This window comes from Rhinoderma darwinii, chromosome 1 (assembly GCF_050947455.1).
Source record: "Rhinoderma darwinii isolate aRhiDar2 chromosome 1, aRhiDar2.hap1, whole genome shotgun sequence".
In the NCBI taxonomy this organism is placed as follows: domain Eukaryota; kingdom Metazoa; phylum Chordata; class Amphibia; order Anura; family Rhinodermatidae; genus Rhinoderma; species Rhinoderma darwinii.
Window position 1 is genome coordinate 216,529,883 of NC_134687.1, and position 21,426 is coordinate 216,551,308.

The 21,426-nt window shown below is 33.8% G+C and overlaps 21 non-coding genes across 21 annotated transcripts; all 21 read right to left on the bottom strand.

Annotated features, from left to right (window-relative positions):
* Positions 1-287: 287 nt before the first annotated feature.
* On the bottom strand, positions 288-360 carry TRNAK-UUU (transfer RNA lysine (anticodon UUU)). Its single transcript has one exon. It is a non-coding gene; the product is annotated as a tRNA-Lys (tRNA).
* A 776-nt stretch (positions 361-1,136) lies between these two features.
* TRNAK-UUU (transfer RNA lysine (anticodon UUU)) lies at positions 1,137-1,209 on the bottom strand. Its single transcript has one exon. It is a non-coding gene; the product is annotated as a tRNA-Lys (tRNA).
* A 776-nt stretch (positions 1,210-1,985) lies between these two features.
* Positions 1,986-2,058, bottom strand: TRNAK-UUU (transfer RNA lysine (anticodon UUU)). Its single transcript has one exon. It is a non-coding gene; the product is annotated as a tRNA-Lys (tRNA).
* Positions 2,059-2,834: 776 nt separating this feature from the next.
* On the bottom strand, positions 2,835-2,907 carry TRNAK-UUU (transfer RNA lysine (anticodon UUU)). The gene has a single exon. It is a non-coding gene; the product is annotated as a tRNA-Lys (tRNA).
* A 776-nt stretch (positions 2,908-3,683) lies between these two features.
* Positions 3,684-3,756, bottom strand: TRNAK-UUU (transfer RNA lysine (anticodon UUU)). Its single transcript has one exon. It is a non-coding gene; the product is annotated as a tRNA-Lys (tRNA).
* A 776-nt stretch (positions 3,757-4,532) lies between these two features.
* On the bottom strand, positions 4,533-4,605 carry TRNAK-UUU (transfer RNA lysine (anticodon UUU)). Its single transcript has one exon. It is a non-coding gene; the product is annotated as a tRNA-Lys (tRNA).
* A 2,522-nt stretch (positions 4,606-7,127) lies between these two features.
* On the bottom strand, positions 7,128-7,200 carry TRNAK-UUU (transfer RNA lysine (anticodon UUU)). The gene has a single exon. It is a non-coding gene; the product is annotated as a tRNA-Lys (tRNA).
* A 788-nt stretch (positions 7,201-7,988) lies between these two features.
* TRNAK-UUU (transfer RNA lysine (anticodon UUU)) lies at positions 7,989-8,061 on the bottom strand. The gene has a single exon. It is a non-coding gene; the product is annotated as a tRNA-Lys (tRNA).
* A 776-nt stretch (positions 8,062-8,837) lies between these two features.
* Positions 8,838-8,910, bottom strand: TRNAK-UUU (transfer RNA lysine (anticodon UUU)). The gene has a single exon. It is a non-coding gene; the product is annotated as a tRNA-Lys (tRNA).
* Positions 8,911-9,686: 776 nt separating this feature from the next.
* On the bottom strand, positions 9,687-9,759 carry TRNAK-UUU (transfer RNA lysine (anticodon UUU)). Its single transcript has one exon. It is a non-coding gene; the product is annotated as a tRNA-Lys (tRNA).
* A 776-nt stretch (positions 9,760-10,535) lies between these two features.
* Positions 10,536-10,608, bottom strand: TRNAK-UUU (transfer RNA lysine (anticodon UUU)). Its single transcript has one exon. It is a non-coding gene; the product is annotated as a tRNA-Lys (tRNA).
* Positions 10,609-11,384: 776 nt separating this feature from the next.
* TRNAK-UUU (transfer RNA lysine (anticodon UUU)) lies at positions 11,385-11,457 on the bottom strand. The gene has a single exon. It is a non-coding gene; the product is annotated as a tRNA-Lys (tRNA).
* A 788-nt stretch (positions 11,458-12,245) lies between these two features.
* TRNAK-UUU (transfer RNA lysine (anticodon UUU)) lies at positions 12,246-12,318 on the bottom strand. Its single transcript has one exon. It is a non-coding gene; the product is annotated as a tRNA-Lys (tRNA).
* A 1,634-nt stretch (positions 12,319-13,952) lies between these two features.
* TRNAK-UUU (transfer RNA lysine (anticodon UUU)) lies at positions 13,953-14,025 on the bottom strand. The gene has a single exon. It is a non-coding gene; the product is annotated as a tRNA-Lys (tRNA).
* Positions 14,026-14,801: 776 nt separating this feature from the next.
* TRNAK-UUU (transfer RNA lysine (anticodon UUU)) lies at positions 14,802-14,874 on the bottom strand. Its single transcript has one exon. It is a non-coding gene; the product is annotated as a tRNA-Lys (tRNA).
* A 1,643-nt stretch (positions 14,875-16,517) lies between these two features.
* TRNAK-UUU (transfer RNA lysine (anticodon UUU)) lies at positions 16,518-16,590 on the bottom strand. Its single transcript has one exon. It is a non-coding gene; the product is annotated as a tRNA-Lys (tRNA).
* A 776-nt stretch (positions 16,591-17,366) lies between these two features.
* On the bottom strand, positions 17,367-17,439 carry TRNAK-UUU (transfer RNA lysine (anticodon UUU)). The gene has a single exon. It is a non-coding gene; the product is annotated as a tRNA-Lys (tRNA).
* Positions 17,440-18,215: 776 nt separating this feature from the next.
* TRNAK-UUU (transfer RNA lysine (anticodon UUU)) lies at positions 18,216-18,288 on the bottom strand. Its single transcript has one exon. It is a non-coding gene; the product is annotated as a tRNA-Lys (tRNA).
* A 776-nt stretch (positions 18,289-19,064) lies between these two features.
* Positions 19,065-19,137, bottom strand: TRNAK-UUU (transfer RNA lysine (anticodon UUU)). Its single transcript has one exon. It is a non-coding gene; the product is annotated as a tRNA-Lys (tRNA).
* Positions 19,138-19,913: 776 nt separating this feature from the next.
* On the bottom strand, positions 19,914-19,986 carry TRNAK-UUU (transfer RNA lysine (anticodon UUU)). Its single transcript has one exon. It is a non-coding gene; the product is annotated as a tRNA-Lys (tRNA).
* Positions 19,987-20,762: 776 nt separating this feature from the next.
* Positions 20,763-20,835, bottom strand: TRNAK-UUU (transfer RNA lysine (anticodon UUU)). Its single transcript has one exon. It is a non-coding gene; the product is annotated as a tRNA-Lys (tRNA).
* Between the last annotated feature and the right edge of the window lie 591 nt (positions 20,836-21,426).

Genomic DNA, 21,426 nt, shown 5'->3' on the forward strand with positions numbered 1-21,426 from the left:
AAAATCGATGGTGTTATCATCATTTATATTTTGAGCTATAGCACTGTTATAATGTATATGCTTTTAAAGTCTACTTTCAGAAGAAGAGAAAAGTGTAATTTCATTTTGTCTTAATGAAATTCTCTAGGCTGCTAAAGTTTGAGGCGGCAAGACATCATTAGATCATACTTAATTCTATCCTTAAGACATAAAGTTACATCATTAATCCAATAATTTTTTTAGAGTATGAAATCTACGTAATGTTCAAATCATAAATAAGTGAAACGTCTTGATTTCTAAAAGACACACGCCTGAACAGGGACTTGAACCCTGGACCCTCAGATTAAAAGTCTGATGCTCTACCGACTGAGCTATCCAGGCTCTCCAAAACCAAAACGTGTGCGGGAAAATCGGCGTTTCTCTCCTTCTCATATATATTCTGACCTGGAGTGCTTTGTTATGTGGTTTCAAGGGTTACTTAGACAAGAAAAGTATAAAGTTATTTTGACTTGATAAAATCAGCTACGGTGCTAAAGTTTAAACAGTCAAGACATTGTTAGATCATACATTTTTCTTTTTTAAGGCATAAAGTTTAAATTTTGTTCTGACATCCAGGAAATCTTAAAAGCATGGACTAGTTCTTAGTTTCAAAGAGAGTTTCAGTCATGGATAAGTGATAGGTTGTTTTTCAAAAGACTTACACCTGAACAGGTACCCTCAGATCGAAAGTGTGATGCTCTATCAACTATTTACCTTAGTTTCAAAGAGAGTTTCAGTCATAGATAAGTGATAGATTGTTTTTTCAAAAGACTCATGTGATACTCTACCCACTAAACTATCCAGGCTCTATAAAACACAAAAATATGCAAGAAAATCGATGGTGTTATCATCATTTATATTTTGAGCTATAGCACTGTTATAATGTATATGCTTTTAAAGTCTACTTTCAGAAGAAGAGAAAAGTGTAATTTCATTTTGTCTTAATGAAATTCTCTAGGCTGCTAAAGTTTGAGGCGGCAAGACATCATTAGATCATACTTAATTCTATCCTTAAGACATAAAGTTACATCATTAATCCAATAATTTTTTTAGAGTATGAAATCTACGTAATGTTCAAATCATAAATAAGTGAAACGTCTTGATTTCTAAAAGACACACGCCTGAACAGGGACTTGAACCCTGGACCCTCAGATTAAAAGTCTGATGCTATACCGACTGAGCTATCCAGGCTCTCTAAAACCAAAACGTGTGCGGGAAAATCGGCGTTTCTCTCCTTCTCATATATATTCTGACCTGGAGTGCTTTGTTATGTGGTTTCAAGGGTTACTTAGACAAGAAAAGTATAAAGTTATTTTGACTTGATAAAATCAGCTACGGTGCTAAAGTTTAAACAGTCAAGACATTGTTAGATCATACATTTTTCTTTTTTAAGGCATAAAGTTTAAATTTTGTTCTGACATCCAGGAAATCTTAAAAGCATGGACTAGTTCTTAGTTTCAAAGAGAGTTTCAGTCATGGATAAGTGATAGGTTGTTTTTCAAAAGACTTACACCTGAACAGGTACCCTCAGATCGAAAGTGTGATGCTCTATCAACTATTTACCTTAGTTTCAAAGAGAGTTTCAGTCATAGATAAGTGATAGATTGTTTTTTCAAAAGACTCATGTGATACTCTACCCACTAAACTATCCAGGCTCTATAAAACACAAAAATATGCAAGAAAATCGATGGTGTTATCATCATTTATATTTTGAGCTATAGCACTGTTATAATGTATATGCTTTTAAAGTCTACTTTCAGAAGAAGAGAAAAGTGTAATTTCATTTTGTCTTAATGAAATTCTCTAGGCTGCTAAAGTTTGAGGCGGCAAGACATCATTAGATCATACTTAATTCTATCCTTAAGACATAAAGTTACATCATTAATCCAATAATTTTTTTAGAGTATGAAATCTACGTAATGTTCAAATCATAAATAAGTGAAACGTCTTGATTTCTAAAAGACACACGCCTGAACAGGGACTTGAACCCTGGACCATCAGATTAAAAGTCCGATGCTCTACCGACTGAGCTATCCAGGCTCTCCAAAACCAAAACGTGTGCGGGAAAATCGGCGTTTCTCTCCTTTTCATATATATTCTGACCTGGAGTGCTTTGTTATGTGGTTTCAAGGGTTACTTAGACAAGAAAAGTATAAAGTTATTTTGACTTGATAAAATCAGCTACGGTGCTAAAGTTTAAACAGTCAAGACATTGTTAGATCATACATTTTTCTTTTTTAAGGCATAAAGTTTAAATTTTGTTCTGACATCCAGGAAATCTTAAAAGCATGGACTAGTTCTTAGTTTCAAAGAGAGTTTCAGTCATGGATAAGTGATAGGTTGTTTTTCAAAAGACTTACACCTGATCAGGTACCCTCAGATCGAAAGTGTGATGCTCTATCAACTATTTACCTTAGTTTCAAAGAGAGTTTCAGTCATAGATAAGTGATAGATTGTTTTTTCAAAAGACTCATGTGATACTCTACCCACTAAACTATCCAGGCTCTATAAAACACAAAAATATGCAAGAAAATCGATGGTGTTATCATCATTTATATTTTGAGCTATAGCACTGTTATAATGTATATGCTTTTAAAGTCTACTTTCAGAAGAAGAGAAAAGTGTAATTTCATTTTGTCTTAATGAAATTCTCTAGGCTGCTAAAGTTTGAGGCGGCAAGACATCATTAGATCATACTTAATTCTATCCTTAAGACATAAAGTTACATCATTAATCCAATAATTTTTTTAGAGTATGAAATCTACGTAATGTTCAAATCATAAATAAGTGAAACGTCTTGATTTCTAAAAGACACACGCCTGAACAGGGACTTGAACCCTGGACCCTCAGATTAAAAGTCTGATGCTCTACCGACTGAGCTATCCAGGCTCTCCAAAACCAAAACGTGTGCGGGAAAATCGGCGTTTCTCTCCTTCTCATATATATTCTGACCTGGAGTGCTTTGTTATGTGGTTTCAAGGGTTACTTAGACAAGAAAAGTATAAAGTTATTTTGACTTGATAAAATCAGCTACGGTGCTAAAGTTTAAACAGTCAAGACATTGTTAGATCATACATTTTTCTTTTTTAAGGCATAAAGTTTAAATTTTGTTCTGACATCCAGGAAATCTTAAAAGCATGGACTAGTTCTTAGTTTCAAAGAGAGTTTCAGTCATGGATAAGTGATAGGTTGTTTTTCAAAAGACTTACACCTGAACAGGTACCCTCAGATCGAAAGTGTGATGCTCTATCAACTATTTACCTTAGTTTCAAAGAGAGTTTCAGTCATAGATAAGTGATAGATTGTTTTTTCAAAAGACTCATGTGATACTCTACCCACTAAACTATCCAGGCTCTATAAAACACAAAAATATGCAAGAAAATCGATGGTGTTATCATCATTTATATTTTGAGCTATAGCACTGTTATAATGTATATGCTTTTAAAGTCTACTTTCAGAAGAAGAGAAAAGTGTGATTTCATTTTGTCTTAATGAAATTCCCTAGGCTGCTAAAGTTTGAGGCGGCAAGACATCATTAGATCATACTTAATTCTATCCTTAAGACATAAAGTTACATCATTAATCAAATAATTTTTTTAGAGTATGAAATCTACGTAATGTTCAAATCATAAATAAGTGAAACGTCTTGATTTCTAAAAGACACACGCCTGAACAGGGACTTGAACCCTGGACCCTCAGATTAAAAGTCTGATGCTCTACCGACTGAGCTATCCAGGCTCTCCAAAACCAAAACGTGTGCGGGAAAATCGGCGTTTCTCTCCTTCTCATATATATTCTGACCTGGAGTGCTTTGTTATGTGGTTTCAAGGGTTACTTAGACAAGAAAAGTATAAAGTTATTTTGACTTGATAAAATCAGCTACGGTGCTAAAGTTTAAACAGTCAAGACATTGTTAGATCATACATTTTTCTTTTTTAAGGCATAAAGTTTAAATTTTGTTCTGACATCCAGGAAATCTTAAAAGCATGGACTAGTTCTTAGTTTCAAAGAGAGTTTCAGTCATGGATAAGTGATAGGTTGTTTTTCAAAAGACTTACACCTGAACAGGTACCCTCAGATCGAAAGTGTGATGCTCTATCAACTATTTACCTTAGTTTCAAAGAGAGTTTCAGTCATAGATAAGTGATAGATTGTTTTTTCAAAAGACTCATGTGATACTCTACCCACTAAACTATCCAGGCTCTATAAAACACTAAAATATGCAAGAAAATCGATGGTGTTATCATCATTTATATTTTGAGCTATAGCACTGTTATAATGTATATGCTTTTAAAGTCTACTTTCAGAAGAAGAGAAAAGTGTAATTTCATTTTGTCTTAATGAAATTCTCTAGGCTGCTAAAGTTTGAGGCGGCAAGACATCATTAGATCATACTTAATTCTATCCTTAAGACATAAAGTTACATCATTAATCCAATAATTTTTTTAGAGTATGAAATCTACGTAATGTTCAAATCATAAATAAGTGAAACGTCTTGATTTCTAAAAGACACACGCCTGAACAGGGACTTGAACCCTGGACCCTCAGATTAAAAGTCTGATGCTCTACCGACTGAGCTATCCAGGCTCTCCAAAACCAAAACGTGTGCGGGAAAATCGGCGTTTCTCTCCTTTTCATATATATTCTGACCTGGAGTGCTTTGTTATGTGGTTTCAAGGGTTACTTAGACAAGAAAAGTATAAAGTTATTTTGACTTGATAAAATCAGCTACGGTGCTAAAGTTTAAACAGTCAAGACATTGTTAGATCATACATTTTTCTTTTTTAAGGCATAAAGTTTAAATTTTGTTCTGACATCCAGGAAATCTTAAAAGCATGGACTAGTTCTTAGTTTCAAAGAGAGTTTCAGTCATGGATAAGTGATAGGTTGTTTTTCAAAAGACTTACACCTGAACAGGTACCCTCAGATCGAAAGTGTGATGCTCTATCAACTATTTACCTTAGTTTCAAAGAGAGTTTCAGTCATAGATAAGTGATAGATTGTTTTTTCAAAAGACTCATGTGATACTCTACCCACTAAACTATCCAGGCTCTATAAAACACAAAAATATGCAAGAAAATCGATGGTGTTATCATCATTTATATTTTGAGCTATAGCACTGTTATAATGTATATGCTTTTAAAGTCTACTTTCAGAAGAAGAGAAAAGTGTAATTTCATTTTGTCTTAATGAAATTCTCTAGGCTGCTAAAGTTTGAGGCGGCAAGACATCATTAGATCATACTTAATTCTATCCTTAAGACATAAAGTGACATCATTAATCCAATAATTTTTTTAGAGTATGAAATCTACGTAATGTTCAAATCATAAATAAGTGAAACGTCTTGATTTCTAGAAGACACACGCCTGAACAGGGACTTGAACCCTGGACCCTCAGATTAAAAGTCTGATGCTCTACCGACTGAGCTATCCACATTCTCCAAAACCAAAACCAAAACCAAAACCAAAACCAAAACCAAAACGTGTGCGGGAAAATCGGCGTTTCTCTCCTTCTCATATATATTCTGACCTGGAGTGCTTTGTTATGTGGTTTCAAGGGTTACTTAGACAAGAAAAGTATAAAGTTATTTTGACTTGATAAAATCAGCTACGGTGCTAAAGTTTAAACAGTCAAGACATTGTTAGATCATACATTTTTCTTTTTTAAGGCATAAAGTTTAAATTTTGTTCTGACATCCAGGAAATCTTAAAAGCATGGACTAGTTCTTAGTTTCAAAGAGAGTTTCAGTCATGGATAAGTGATAGGTTGTTTTTCAAAAGACTTACACCTGAACAGGTACCCTCAGATCGAAAGTGTGATGCTCTATCAACTATTTACCTTAGTTTCAAAGAGAGTTTCAGTCATAGATAAGTGATAGATTGTTTTTTCAAAAGACTCATGTGATACTCTACCCACTAAACTATCCAGGCTCTATAAAACACAAAAATATGCAAGAAAATCGATGGTGTTATCATCATTTATATTTTGAGCTATAGCACTGTTATAATGTATATGCTTTTAAAGTCTACTTTCAGAAGAAGAGAAAAGTGTAATTTCATTTTGTCTTAATGAAATTCTCTAGGCTGCTAAAGTTTGAGGCGGCAAGACATCATTAGATCATACTTAATTCTATCCTTAAGACATAAAGTGACATCATTAATCCAATAATTTTTTTAGAGTATGAAATCTACGTAATGTTCAAATCATAAATAAGTGAAACGTCTTGATTTCTAGAAGACACACGCCTGAACAGGGACTTGAACCCTGGACCCTCAGATTAAAAGTCTGATGCTCTACCGACTGAGCTATCCACATTCTCCAAAACCAAAACCAAAACCAAAACCAAAACGTGTGCGGGAAAATCGGCGTTTCTCTCCTTCTCATATATATTCTGACCTGGAGTGCTTTGTTATGTGGTTTCAAGGGTTACTTAGACAAGAAAAGTATAAAGTTATTTTGACTTGATAAAATCAGCTACGGTGCTAAAGTTTAAACAGTCAAGACATTGTTAGATCATACATTTTTCTTTTTTAAGGCATAAAGTTTAAATTTTGTTCTGACATCCAGGAAATCTTAAAAGCATGGACTAGTTCTTAGTTTCAAAGAGAGTTTCAGTCATGGATAAGTGATAGGTTGTTTTTCAAAAGACTTACACCTGAACAGGTACCCTCAGATCGAAAGTGTGATGCTCTATCAACTATTTACCTTAGTTTCAAAGAGAGTTTCAGTCATAGATAAGTGATAGATTGTTTTTTCAAAAGACTCATGTGATACTCTACCCACTAAACTATCCAGGCTCTATAAAACACAAAAATATGCAAGAAAATCGATGGTGTTATCATCATTTATATTTTGAGCTATAGCACTGTTATAATGTATATGCTTTTAAAGTCTACTTTCAGAAGAAGAGAAAAGTGTAATTTCATTTTGTCTTAATGAAATTCTCTAGGCTGCTAAAGTTTGAGGCGGCAAGACATCATTAGATCATACTTAATTCTATCCTTAAGACATAAAGTTACATCATTAATCCAATAATTTTTTTAGAGTATGAAATCTACGTAATGTTCAAATCATAAATAAGTGAAACGTCTTGATTTCTAAAAGACACACGCCTGAACAGGGACTTGAACCCTGGACCCTCAGATTAAAAGTCTGATGCTCTACCGACTGAGCTATCCAGGCTCTCCGAATCCAAAACCAAAACCAAAACGTGTGCGGGAAAATCGGCGTTTCTCTCCTTCTCATATATATTCTGACCTGGAGTGCTTTGTTATGTGGTTTCAAGGGTTACTTAGACAAGAAAAGTATAAAGTTATTTTGACTTGATAAAATCAGCTACGGTGCTAAAGTTTAAACAGTCAAGACATTGTTAGATCATACATTTTTCTTTTTTAAGGCATAAAGTTTAAATTTTGTTCTGACATCCAGGAAATCTTAAAAGCATGGACTAGTTCTTAGTTTCAAAGAGAGTTTCAGTCATGGATAAGTGATAGGTTGTTTTTCAAAAGACTTACACCTGAACAGGTACCCTCAGATCGAAAGTGTGATGCTCTATCAACTATTTACCTTAGTTTCAAAGAGAGTTTCAGTCATAGATAAGTGATAGATTGTTTTTTCAAAAGACTCATGTGATACTCTACCCACTAAACTATCCAGGCTCTATAAAACACAAAAATATGCAAGAAAATCGATGGTGTTATCATCATTTATATTTTGAGCTATAGCACTGTTATAATGTATATGCTTTTAAAGTCTACTTTCAGAAGAAGAGAAAAGTGTAATTTCATTTTGTCTTAATGAAATTCTCTAGGCTGCTAAAGTTTGAGGCGGCAAGACATCATTAGATCATACTTAATTCTATCCTTAAGACATAAAGTTACATCATTAATCCAATAATTTTTTTAGAGTATGAAATCTACGTAATGTTCAAATCATAAATAAGTGAAACGTCTTGATTTCTAAAAGACACACGCCTGAACAGGGACTTGAACCCTGGACCCTCAGATTAAAAGTCTGATGCTCTACCAACTGAGCTATCCAGGCTCTCCGAAACCAAAACGTGTGCGGGAAAATCGGCGTTTCTCTCCTTCTCATATATATTCTGACCTGGAGTGCTTTGTTATGTGGTTTCAAGGGTTACTTAGACAAGAAAAGTATAAAGTTATTTTGACTTGATAAAATCAGCTACGGTGCTAAAGTTTAAACAGTCAAGACATTGTTAGATCATACATTTTTCTTTTTTAAGGCATAAAGTTTAAATTTTGTTCTGACATCCAGGAAATCTTAAAAGCATGGACTAGTTCTTAGTTTCAAAGAGAGTTTCAGTCATGGATAAGTGATAGGTTGTTTTTCAAAAGACTTACACCTGAACAGGTACCCTCAGATTGAAAGTGTGATGCTCTATCAACTATTTACCTTAGTTTCAAAGAGAGTTTCAGTCATAGATAAGTGATAGATTGTTTTTTCAAAAGACTCATGTGATACTCTACCCACTAAACTATCCAGGCTCTATAAAACACAAAAATATGCAAGAAAATCGATGGTGTTATCATCATTTATATTTTGAGCTATAGCACTGTTATAATGTATATGCTTTTAAAGTCTACTTTCAGAAGAAGAGAAAAGTGTAATTTCATTTTGTCTTAATGAAATTCTCTAGGCTGCTAAAGTTTGAGGCGGCAAGACATCATTAGATCATACTTAATTCTATCCTTAAGACATAAAGTTACATCATTAATCCAATAATTTTTTTAGAGTATGAAATCTACGTAATGTTCAAATCATAAATAAGTGAAACGTCTTGATTTCTAAAAGACACATGCCTGAACAGGGACTTGAACCCTGGACCCTCAGATTAAAAGTCTGATGCTCTACCGACTGAGCTATCCAGGCTCTCCAAAACCAAAACGTGTGCGGGAAAATCAGCGTTTCTCTCCTTCTCATATATATTCTGACCTGGAGTGCTTTGTTATGTGGTTTCAAGGGTTACTTAGACAAGAAAAGTATAAAGTTATTTTGACTTGATAAAATCAGCTACGGTGCTAAAGTTTAAACAGTCAAGACATTGTTAGATCATACATTTTTCTTTTTTAAGGCATAAAGTTTAAATTTTGTTCTGACATCCAGGAAATCTTAAAAGCATGGACTAGTTCTTAGTTTCAAAGAGAGTTTCAGTCATGGATAAGTGATAGGTTGTTTTTCAAAAGACTTACACCTGAACAGGTACCCTCAGATCGAAAGTGTGATGCTCTATCAACTATTTACCTTAGTTTCAAAGAGAGTTTCAGTCATAGATAAGTGATAGATTGTTTTTTCAAAAGACTCATGTGATACTCTACCCACTAAACTATCCAGGCTCTATAAAACACAAAAATATGCAAGAAAATCGATGGTGTTATCATCATTTATATTTTGAGCTATAGCACTGTTATAATGTATATGCTTTTAAAGTCTACTTTCAGAAGAAGAGAAAAGTGTAATTTCATTTTGTCTTAATGAAATTCTCTAGGCTGCTAAAGTTTGAGGCGGCAAGACATCATTAGATCATACTTAATTCTATCCTTAAGACATAAAGTGACATCATTAATCCAATAATTTTTTTAGAGTATGAAATCTACGTAATGTTCAAATCATAAATAAGTGAAACGTCTTGATTTCTAAAAGACACACGCCTGAACAGGGACTTGAACCCTGGACCCTCAGATTAAAAGTCTGATGCTCTACCGACTGAGCTATCCAGGCTCTCCAGAACCAAAACGTGTGCGGGAAAATCGGCGTTTCTCTCCTTCTCATATATATTCTGACCTGGAGTGCTTTGTTATGTGGTTTCAAGGGTTACTTAGACAAGAAAAGTATAAAGTTATTTTGACTTGATAAAATCAGCTACGGTGCTAAAGTTTAAACAGTCAAGACATTGTTAGATCATACATTTTTCTTTTTTAAGGCATAAAGTTTAAATTTTGTTCTGACATCCAGGAAATCTTAAAAGCATGGACTAGTTCTTAGTTTCAAAGAGAGTTTCAGTCATGGATAAGTGATAGGTTGTTTTTCAAAAGACTTACACCTGAACAGGTACCCTCAGATCGAAAGTGTGATGCTCTATCAACTATTTACCTTAGTTTCAAAGAGAGTTTCAGTCATAGATAAGTGATAGATTGTTTTTTCAAAAGACTCATGTGATACTCTACCCACTAAACTATCCAGGCTCTATAAAACACAAAAATATGCAAGAAAATCGATGGTGTTATCATCATTTATATTTTGAGCTATAGCACTGTTATAATGTATATGCTTTTAAAGTCTACTTTCAGAAGAAGAGAAAAGTGTAATTTCATTTTGTCTTAATGAAATTCTCTAGGCTGCTAAAGTTTGAGGCGGCAAGACATCATTAGATCATACTTAATTCTATCCTTAAGACATAAAGTTACATCATTAATCCAATAATTTTTTTAGAGTATGAAATCTACGTAATGTTCAAATCATAAATAAGTGAAACGTCTTGATTTCTAAAAGACACACGCCTGAACAGGGACTTGAACCCTGGACCATCAGATTAAAAGTCTGATGCTCTACCGACTGAGCTATCCAGGCTCTCCGAAACCAAAACGTGTGCGGGAAAATCGGCGTTTCTCTCCTTCTCATATATATTCTGACCTGGAGTGCTTTGTTATGTGGTTTCAAGGGTTACTTAGACAAGAAAAGTATAAAGTTATTTTGACTTGATAAAATCAGCTACGGTGCTAAAGTTTAAACAGTCAAGACATTGTTAGATCATACATTTTTCTTTTTTAAGGCATAAAGTTTAAATTTTGTTCTGACATCCAGGAAATCTTAAAAGCATGGACTAGTTCTTAGTTTCAAAGAGAGTTTCAGTCATGGATAAGTGATAGGTTGTTTTTCAAAAGACTTACACCTGAACAGGTACCCTCAGATCGAAAGTGTGATGCTCTATCAACTATTTACCTTAGTTTCAAAGAGAGTTTCAGTCATAGATAAGTGATAGATTGTTTTTTCAAAAGACTCATGTGATACTCTACCCACTAAACTATCCAGGCTCTATAAAACACAAAAATATGCAAGAAAATCGATGGTGTTATCATCATTTATATTTTGAGCTATAGCACTGTTATAATGTATATGCTTTTAAAGTCTACTTTCAGAAGAAGAGAAAAGTGTAATTTCATTTTGTCTTAATGAAATTCTCTAGGCTGCTAAAGTTTGAGGCGGCAAGACATCATTAGATCATACTTAATTCTATCCTTAAGACATAAAGTTACATCATTAATCCAATAATTTTTTTAGAGTATGAAATCTACGTAATGTTCAAATCATAAATAAGTGAAACGTCTTGATTTCTAAAAGACACACGCCTGAACAGGGACTTGAACCCTGGACCCTCAGATTAAAAGTCTGATGCTCTACCGACTGAGCTATCCAGGCTCTCCAAAACCAAAACCAAAACCAAAACGTGTGCGGGAAAATCGGCGTTTCTCTCCTTCTCATATATATTCTGACCTGGAGTGCTTTGTTATGTGGTTTCAAGGGTTACTTAGACAAGAAAAGTATAAAGTTATTTTGACTTGATAAAATCAGCTACGGTGCTAAAGTTTAAACAGTCAAGACATTGTTAGATCATACATTTTTCTTTTTTAAGGCATAAAGTTTAAATTTTGTTCTGACATCCAGGAAATCTTAAAAGCATGGACTAGTTCTTAGTTTCAAAGAGAGTTTCAGTCATGGATAAGTGATAGGTTGTTTTTCAAAAGACTTACACCTGAACAGGTACCCTCAGATTGAAAGTGTGATGCTCTATCAACTATTTACCTTAGTTTCAAAGAGAGTTTCAGTCATAGATAAGTGATAGATTGTTTTTTCAAAAGACTCATGTGATACTCTACCCACTAAACTATCCAGGCTCTATAAAACACAAAAATATGCAAGAAAATCGATGGTGTTATCATCATTTATATTTTGAGCTATAGCACTGTTATAATGTATATGCTTTTAAAGTCTACTTTCAGAAGAAGAGAAAAGTGTAATTTCATTTTGTCTTAATGAAATTCTCTAGGCTGCTAAAGTTTGAGGCGGCAAGACATCATTAGATCATACTTAATTCTATCCTTAAGACATAAAGTTACATCATTAATCCAATAATTTTTTTAGAGTATGAAATCTACGTAATGTTCAAATCATAAATAAGTGAAACGTCTTGATTTCTAAAAGAAACACGCCTGAACAGGGACTTGAACCCTGGACCCTCAGATTAAAAGTCTGATGCTCTACCGACTGAGCTATCCAGGTTCTCCAAAACCAAAACCAAAACCAAAACGTGTGCGGGAAAATCGGCGTTTCTCTCCTCATATATATTCTGACCTGGAGTGCTTTGTTATGTGGTTTCAAGGGTTACTTAGACAAGAAAAGTATAAAGTTATTTTGACTTGATAAAATCAGCTACGGTGCTAAAGTTTAAACAGTCAAGACATTGTTAGATCATACATTTTTCTTTTTTAAGGCATAAAGTTTAAATTTTGTTCTGACATCCAGGAAATCTTAAAAGCATGGACTAGTTCTTAGTTTCAAAGAGAGTTTCAGTCATGGATAAGTGATAGGTTGTTTTTCAAAAGACTTACACCTGAACAGGTACCCTCAGATCGAAAGTGTGATGCTCTATCAACTATTTACCTTAGTTTCAAAGAGAGTTTCAGTCATAGATAAGTGATAGATTGTTTTTTCAAAAGACTCATGTGATACTCTACCCACTAAACTATCCAGGCTCTATAAAACACAAAAATATGCAAGAAAATCGATGGTGTTATCATCATTTATATTTTGAGCTATAGCACTGTTATAATGTATATGCTTTTAAAGTCTACTTTCAGAAGAAGAGAAAAGTGTAATTTCATTTTGTCTTAATGAAATTCTCTAGGCTGCTAAAGTTTGAGGCGGCAAGACATCATTAGATCATACTTAATTCTATCCTTAAGACATAAAGTTACATCATTAATCCAATAATTTTTTTAGAGTATGAAATCTACGTAATGTTCAAATCATAAATAAGTGAAACGTCTTGATTTCTAAAAGACACACGCCTGAACAGGGACTTGAACACTGGACCCTCAGATTAAAAGTCTGATGCTCTACCGACTGAGCTATCCAGGCTCTCTGAAACCAAAACGTGTGCGGGAAAATTGGCGTTTCTCTCCTTCTCATATATATTCTGACCTGGAGTGCTTTGTTATGTGGTTTCAAGGGTTACTTAGACAAGAAAAGTATAAAGTTATTTTGACTTGATAAAATCAGCTACGGTGCTAAAGTTTAAACAGTCAAGACATTGTTAGATCATACATTTTTCTTTTTTAAGGCATAAAGTTTAAATTTTGTTCTGACATCCAGGAAATCTTAAAAGCATGGACTAGTTCTTAGTTTCAAAGAGAGTTTCAGTCATGGATAAGTGATAGGTTGTTTTTCAAAAGACTTACACCTGAACAGGTACCCTCAGATCGAAAGTGTGATGCTCTTTCAACTATTTACCTTAGTTTCAAAGAGAGTTTCAGTCATAGATAAGTGATAGATTGTTTTTTCAAAAGACTCATGTGATACTCTACCCACTAAACTATCCAGGCTCTATAAAACACAAAAATATGCAAGAAAATCGATGGTGTTATCATCATTTATATTTTGAGCTATAGCACTGTTATAATGTATATGCTTTTAAAGTCTACTTTCAGAAGAAGAGAAAAGTGTAATTTCATTTTGTCTTAATGAAATTCTCTAGGCTGCTAAAGTTTGAGGCGGCAAGACATCATTAGATCATACTTAATTCTATCCTTAAGACATAAAGTTACATCATTAATCAAATAATTTTTTTAGAGTATGAAATCTACGTAATGTTCAAATCATAAATAAGTGAAACGTCTTGATTTCTAAAAGACACACGCCTGAACAGGGACTTGAACCCTGGACCCTCAGATTAAAAGTCTGATGCTCTACCGACTGAGCTATCCAGGCTCTCCAAAACCAAAACGTGTGCGGGAAAATCGGCGTTTCTCTCCTTCTCATATATATTCTGACCTGGAGTGCTTTGTTATGTGGTTTCAAGGGTTACTTAGACAAGAAAAGTATAAAGTTATTTTGACTTGATAAAATCAGCTACGGTGCTAAAGTTTAAACAGTCAAGACATTGTTAGATCATACATTTTTCTTTTTTAAGGCATAAAGTTTACATTTTGTTCTGACATCCAGGAAATCTTAAAAGCATGGACTAGTTCTTAGTTTCAAAGAGAGTTTCAGTCATGGATAAGTGATAGGTTGTTTTTCAAAAGACTTACACCTGAACAGGTACCCTCAGATCGAAAGTGTGATGCTCTATCAACTATTTACCTTAGTTTCAAAGAGAGTTTCAGTCATAGATAAGTGATAGATTGTTTTTTCAAAAGACTCATGTGATACTCTACCCACTAAACTATCCAGGCTCTATAAAACACAAAAATATGCAAGAAAATCGATGGTGTTATCATCATTTATATTTTGAGCTATAGCACTGTTATAATATATATGCTTTTAAAGTCTACTTTCAGAAGAAGAGAAAAGTGTAATTTCATTTTGTCTTAATGAAATTCTCTAGGCTGCTAAAGTTTGAGGCGGCAAGACATCATTAGATCATACTTAATTCTATCCTTAAGACATAAAGTTACATCATTAATCCAATAATTTTTTTAGAGTATGAAATCTACGTAATGTTCAAATCATAAATAAGTGAAACGTCTTGATTTCTAAAAGACACACGCCTGAACAGGGACTTGAACCCTGGACCCTCAGATTAAAAGTCTGACGCTCTACCGACTGAGCTATCCAGGCTCTCCAAAACCAAAACGTGTGCGGGAAAATCGGCGTTTCTCTCCTTCTCATATATATTCTGACCTGGAGTGCTTTGTTATGTGGTTTCAAGGGTTACTTAGACAAGAAAAGTATAAAGTTATTTTGACTTGATAAAATCAGCTACGGTGCTAAAGTTTAAACAGTCAAGACATTGTTAGATCATACATTTTTCTTTTTTAAGGCATAAAGTTTACATTTTGTTCTGACATCCAGGAAATCTTAAAAGCATTGACTAGTTCTTAGTTTCAAAGAGAGTTTCAGTCATGGATAAGTGATAGGTTGTTTTTCAAAAGACTTACACCTGAACAGGTACCCTGAGATCGAAAGTGTGATGCTCTATCAACTATTTACCTTAGTTTCAAAGAGAGTTTCAGTCATAGATAAGTGATAGATTGTTTTTTCAAAAGACTCATGTGATACTCTACCCACTAAACTATCCAGGCTCTATAAAACACAAAAATATGCAAGAAAATCGATGGTGTTATCATCATTTATATTTTGAGCTATAGCACTGTTATAATGTATATGCTTTTAAAGTCTACTTTCAGAAGAAGAGAAAAGTGTAATTTCATCTTGTCTTAATGAAATTCTCTAGGCTGCTAAAGTTTGAGGCGGCAAGACATCATTAGATCATACTTAATTCTATCCTTAAGACATAAAGTTACATCATTAATCCAATAATTTTTTTAGAGTATGAAATCTACGTAATGTTCAAATCATAAATAAGTGAAACGTCTTGATTTCTAAAAGACACACGCCTGAACAGGGACTTGAACCCTGGACCCTCAGATTAAAAGTCTGTTGCTCTACCGACTGAGCTATCCAGGCTCTCCAAAACCAAAACCAAAACCAAAACCAAAACGTGTGCGGGAAAATCGGCGTTTCTCTCCTTCTCATATATATTCTGACCTGGAGTGCTTTGTTATGTGGTTTCAAGGGTTACTTAGACAAGAAAAGTATAAAGTTATTTTGACTTGATAAAATCAGCTACGGTGCTAAAGTTTAAACAGTCAAGACATTGTTAGATCATACATTTTTCTTTTTTAAGGCATAAAGTTTAAATTTTGTTCTGACATCCAGGAAATCTTAAAAGCATGGACTAGTTCTTAGTTTCAAAGAGAGTTTCAGTCATGGATAAGTGATAGGTTGTTTTTCAAAAGACTTACACCTGAACAGGTACCCTCAGATCGAAAGTGTGATGCTCTATCAACTATTTACCTTAGTTTCAAAGAGAGTTTCAGTCATAGATAAGTGATAGATTGTTTTTTCAAAAGACTCATGTGATACTCTACCCACTAAACTATCCAGGCTCTATAAAACACAAAAATATGCAAGAAAATCGATGGTGTTATCATCATTTATATTTTGAGCTATAGCACTGTTATAATGTATATGCTTTTAAAGTCTACTTTCAGAAGAAGAGAAAAGTGTAATTTCATCTTGTCTTAATGAAATTCTCTAGGCTGCTAAAGTTTGAGGCGGCAAGACATCATTAGATCATACTTAATTCTATCCTTAAGACATAAAGTTACATCATTAATCCAATAATTTTTTTAGAGTATGAAATCTACGTAATGTTCAAATCATAAATAAGTGAAACGTCTTGATTTCTAAAAGACACACGCCTGAACAGGGACTTGAACCCTGGACCCTCAGATTAAAAGTCTGACGCTCTACCGACTGAGCTATCCAGGCTCTCCAAAACCAAAACGTGTGCGGGAAAATCGGCGTTTCTCTCCTTCTCATATATATTCTGACCTGGAGTGCTTTGTTATGTGGTTTCAAGGGTTACTTAGACAAGAAAAGTATAAAGTTATTTTGACTTGATAAAATCAGCTACGATGCTAAAGTTTAAACAGTCAAGACATTGTTAGATCATACATTTTTCTTTTTTAAGGCATAAAGTTTACATTTTGTTCTGACATCCAGGAAATCTTAAAAGCATGGACTAGTTCTTCGTTTCAAAGAGAGTTTCAGTCATGGATAAGTGATAGGTTGTTTTTCAAAAGACTTACACCTGAACAGGTACCCTGAGATCGAAAGTGTGATGCTCTATCAACTATTTACCTTAGTTTCAAAGAGAGTTTCAGTCATAGATAAGTGATAGATTGTTTTTTCAAAAGACTCATGTGATACTCTACCCACTAAACTATCCAGGCTCTATAAAACACAAAAATATGCAAGAAAATCGATGGTGTTATCATCATTTATATTTTGAGCTATAGCACTGTTATAATGTATATGCTTTTAAAGTCTACTTTCAGAAGAAGAGAAAAGTGTAATTTCATCTTGTCTTAATGAAATTCTCTAGGCTGCTAAAGTTTGAGGCGGCAAGACATCATTAGATCATACTTAATTCTATCCTTAAGACATAAAGTTACATCATTAATCCAATAATTTTTTTAGAGTATGAAATCTACGTAATGTTCAAATCATAAATAAGTGATATGTCTTGATTTCTAAAAGACACACGCCTGAACAGGGACTTGAACCCTGGACCCTCAGATTAAAAGTCTGATGCTCTACCGACTGAGCTATCCAGGCTCTCCAAAACCAAAACATGTGCGGGAAAATCTGCATTTCTCTCCTTCTCATATATATTCTGACCTGGAGTGCTTTGTTATGTGGTTTCAAGAGTTACTTAGACAAGAAAAGTATAAACTTATTTTGACTTGATAAAATCAGCTACGGTGCTAAAGTTTAAACAGTCAAGACATTGTTAGATCATACATTTTTCTTTTTTAAGGCATAAAGTTTACATTTTGTTCTGACATCCAGGAAATCTTAAAAGCATGGACTAGTTCTTAGTTTCAAAGAGAGTTTCAGTCATGGATAAGTGATAGGTTGTTTTTCAAAAGACTTACACCTGAACAGGTACCCTCAGATCGAAAGTGTGATGCTCTATCAACTATTTACCTTAGTTTCAAAGAGAGTTTCAGTCATAGATAAGTGATAGATTGTTTTTTCAAAAGACTCATGTGATACTCTACCCACTAAACTATCCAGGCTCTATAAAACACAAAAATATGCAAGAAAATCGATGGTGTTATCATCATTTATATTTTGAGTTATAGCACTGTTATAATGTATATGCTTTTAAAGTCTACTTTCAGAAGAAGAGAAAAGTGTAATTTCATTTTGTCTTAATGAAATTCTCTAGGCTGCTAAAGTTTGAGGCGGCAAGACATCATTAGATCATACTTAATTCTATCCTTAAGACATAAAGTTACATCATTAATCCAATAATTTTTTTAGAGTATGAAATCTACGTAATGTTCAAATCATAAATAAGTGAAACGTCTTGATTTCTAAAAGACACACGCCTGAACAGGGACTTGAACCATGGACCCTCAGATTAAAAGTCTGACGCTCTACCGACTGAGCTATCCAGGCTCTCCAAAACCAAAACGTGTGCGGGAAAATCGGCGTTTCTCTCCTTCTCATATATATTCTGACCTGGAGTGCTTTGTTATGTGGTTTCAAGGGTTACTTAGACAAGAAAAGTATAAAGTTATTTTGACTTGATAAAATCAGCTACGATGCTAAAGTTTAAACAGTCAAGACATTGTTAGATCATACATTTTTCTTTTTTAAGGCATAAAGTTTACATTTTGTTCTGACATCCAGGAAATCTTAAAAGCATGGACTAGTTCTTAGTTTCAAAGAGAGTTTCAGTCATGGATAAGTGATAGGTTGTTTTTCAAAAGACTTACACCTGAACAGGTACCCTCAGATCGAAAGTGTGATGCTCTATCAACTATTTACCTTAGTTTCAAAGAGAGTTTCAGTCATAGATAAGTGATAGATTGTTTTTTCAAAAGACTCATGTGATACTCTACCCACTAAACTATCCAGGCTCTATAAAACACAAAAATATGCAAGAAAATCGATGGTGTTATCATCATTTATATTTTGAGCTATAGCACTGTTATAATGTATATGCTTTTAAAGTCTACTTTCAGAAGAAGAGAAAAGTGTAATTTCATCTTGTCTTAATGAAATTCTCTAGGCTGCTAAAGTTTGAGGCGGCAAGACATCATTAGATCATACTTAATTCTATCCTTAAGACATAAAGTTACATCATTAATCCAATAATTTTTTTAGAGTATGAAATCTACGTAATGTTCAAATCATAAATAAGTGAAACGTCTTGATTTCTAAAAGACACACGCCTGAACAGGGACTTGAACCCTGGACCCTCAGATTAAAAGTCTGACGCTCTACCGACTGAGCTATCCAGGCTCTCCAAAACCAAAATGTGTGCGGGAAAATCGGCGTTTCTCTCCTTCTCATATATATTCTGACCTGGAGTGCTTTGTTATGTGGTTTCAAGGGTTACTTAGACAAGAAAAGTATAAAGTTATTTTGACTTGATAAAATCAGCTACGATGCTAAAGTTTAAACAGTCAAGACATTGTTAGATCATACATTTTTCTTTTTTAAGGCATAAAGTTTACATTTTGTTCTGACATCCAGGAAATCTTAAAAGCATGGACTAGTTCTTCGTTTCAAAGAGAGTTTCAGTCATGGATAAGTGATAGGTTGTTTTTCAAAAGACTTACACCTGAACAGGTACCCTGAGATCGAAAGTGTGATGCTCTATCAACTATTTACCTTAGTTTCAAAGAGAGTTTCAGTCATAGATAAGTGATAGATTGTTTTTTCAAAAGACTCATGTGATACTCTACCCACTAAACTATCCAGGCTCTATAAAACACAAAAATATGCAAGAAAATCGATGGTGTTATCATCATTTATATTTTGAGCTATAGCACTGTTATAATGTATATGCTTTTAAAGTCTACTTTCAGAAGAAGAGAAAAGTGTAATTTCATCTTGTCTTAATGAAATTCTCTAGGCTGCTAAAGTTTGAGGCGGCAAGACATCATTAGATCATACTTAATTCTATCCTTAAGACATAAAGTTACATCATTAATCCAATAATTTTTTTAGAGTATGAAATCTACGTAATGTTCAAATCATAAATAAGTGATATGTCTTGATTTCTAAAAGACACACGCCTGAACAGGGACTTGAACCCTGGACCCTCAGATTAAAAGTCTGATGCTCTACCGACTGAGCTATCCAGGCTCTCCAAAACCAAAACATGTGCGGGAAAATCTGCATTTCTCTCCTTCTCATATATATTCTGACCTGGAGTGCTTTGTTATGTGTTTTCAAGAGTTACTTAGACAAGAAAAGTATAAACTTATTTTGACTTGATAAAATCAGCTACGGTGCTAAAGTTTAAACAGTCAAGACATTGTTAGATCATACATTTTTCTTTTTTAAGGCATAAAGTTTAAATTTTGTTCTGACATCCAGGAAATCTTAAAAGCATGGACTAGTTCTTAGTTTCAAAGAGAGTTTCAGTCATGGATAAGTGATAGGTTGTTTTTCAAAAGACTTACACCTGAACAGGTACCCTCAGATCGAAAGTGTGATGCTCTATCAACTATTTACCTTAGTTTCAAAGAGAGTTTCAGTCATAGATAAGTGATAGATTGTTTTTTCAAAAGACTCATGTGATACTCTACCCACTAAACTATCCAGGCTCTATAAAACACAAAAATATGCAAGAAAATCGATGGTGTTATCATCATTTATATTTTGAGTTATAGCACTGTTATAATGTATATGCTTTTAAAGTCTACTTTCAGAAGAAGAGAAAAGTGTAATTTCATTTTGTCTTAATGAAATTCTCTAGGCTGCTAAAGTTTGAGGCGGCAAGACATCATTAGATCATACTTAATTCTATCCTTAAGACATAAAGTTACATCATTAATCCAATAATTTTTTTAGAGTATGAAATCTACGTAATGTTCAAATCATAAATAAGTGAAACGTCTTGATTTCTAAAAGACACACGCCTGAACAGGGACTTGAACCATGGACCCTCAGATTAAAAGTCTGACGCTCTACCGACTGAGCTATCCAGGCTCTCCAAAACCAAAACGTGTGCGGGAAAATCGGCGTTTCTCTCCTTCTCATATATATTCTGACCTGGAGTGCTTTGTTATGTGGTTTCAAGGGTTACTTAGACAAGAAAAGTATAAAGTTATTTTGACTTGATAAAATCAGCTACGATGCTAAAGTTTAAACAGTCAAGACATTGTTAGATCATACATTTTTCTTTTTTAAGGCATAAAGTTTACATTTTGTTCTGACATCCAGGAAATCTTAAAAGCATGGACTAGTTCTTAGTTTCAAAGAGAGTTTCAGTCATGGATAAGTGATAGGTTGTTTTTCAAAAGACTTACACCTGAACAGGTACCCTGAGATCGAAAGTGTGATGCTCTATCAACTATTTACCTTAGTTTCAAAGAGAGTTTCAGTCATAGATAAGTGATAGATTGTTTTTTCAAAAGACTCATGTGATACTCTACCCACTAAACTATCCAGGCTCTATAAAACACAAAAATATGCAAGAAAATCGATGGTGTTATCATCATTTATATTTTGAGCTATAGCACTGTTATAATGTATATGCTTTTAAAGTCTACTTTCAGAAGAAGAGAAAAGTGTAATTTC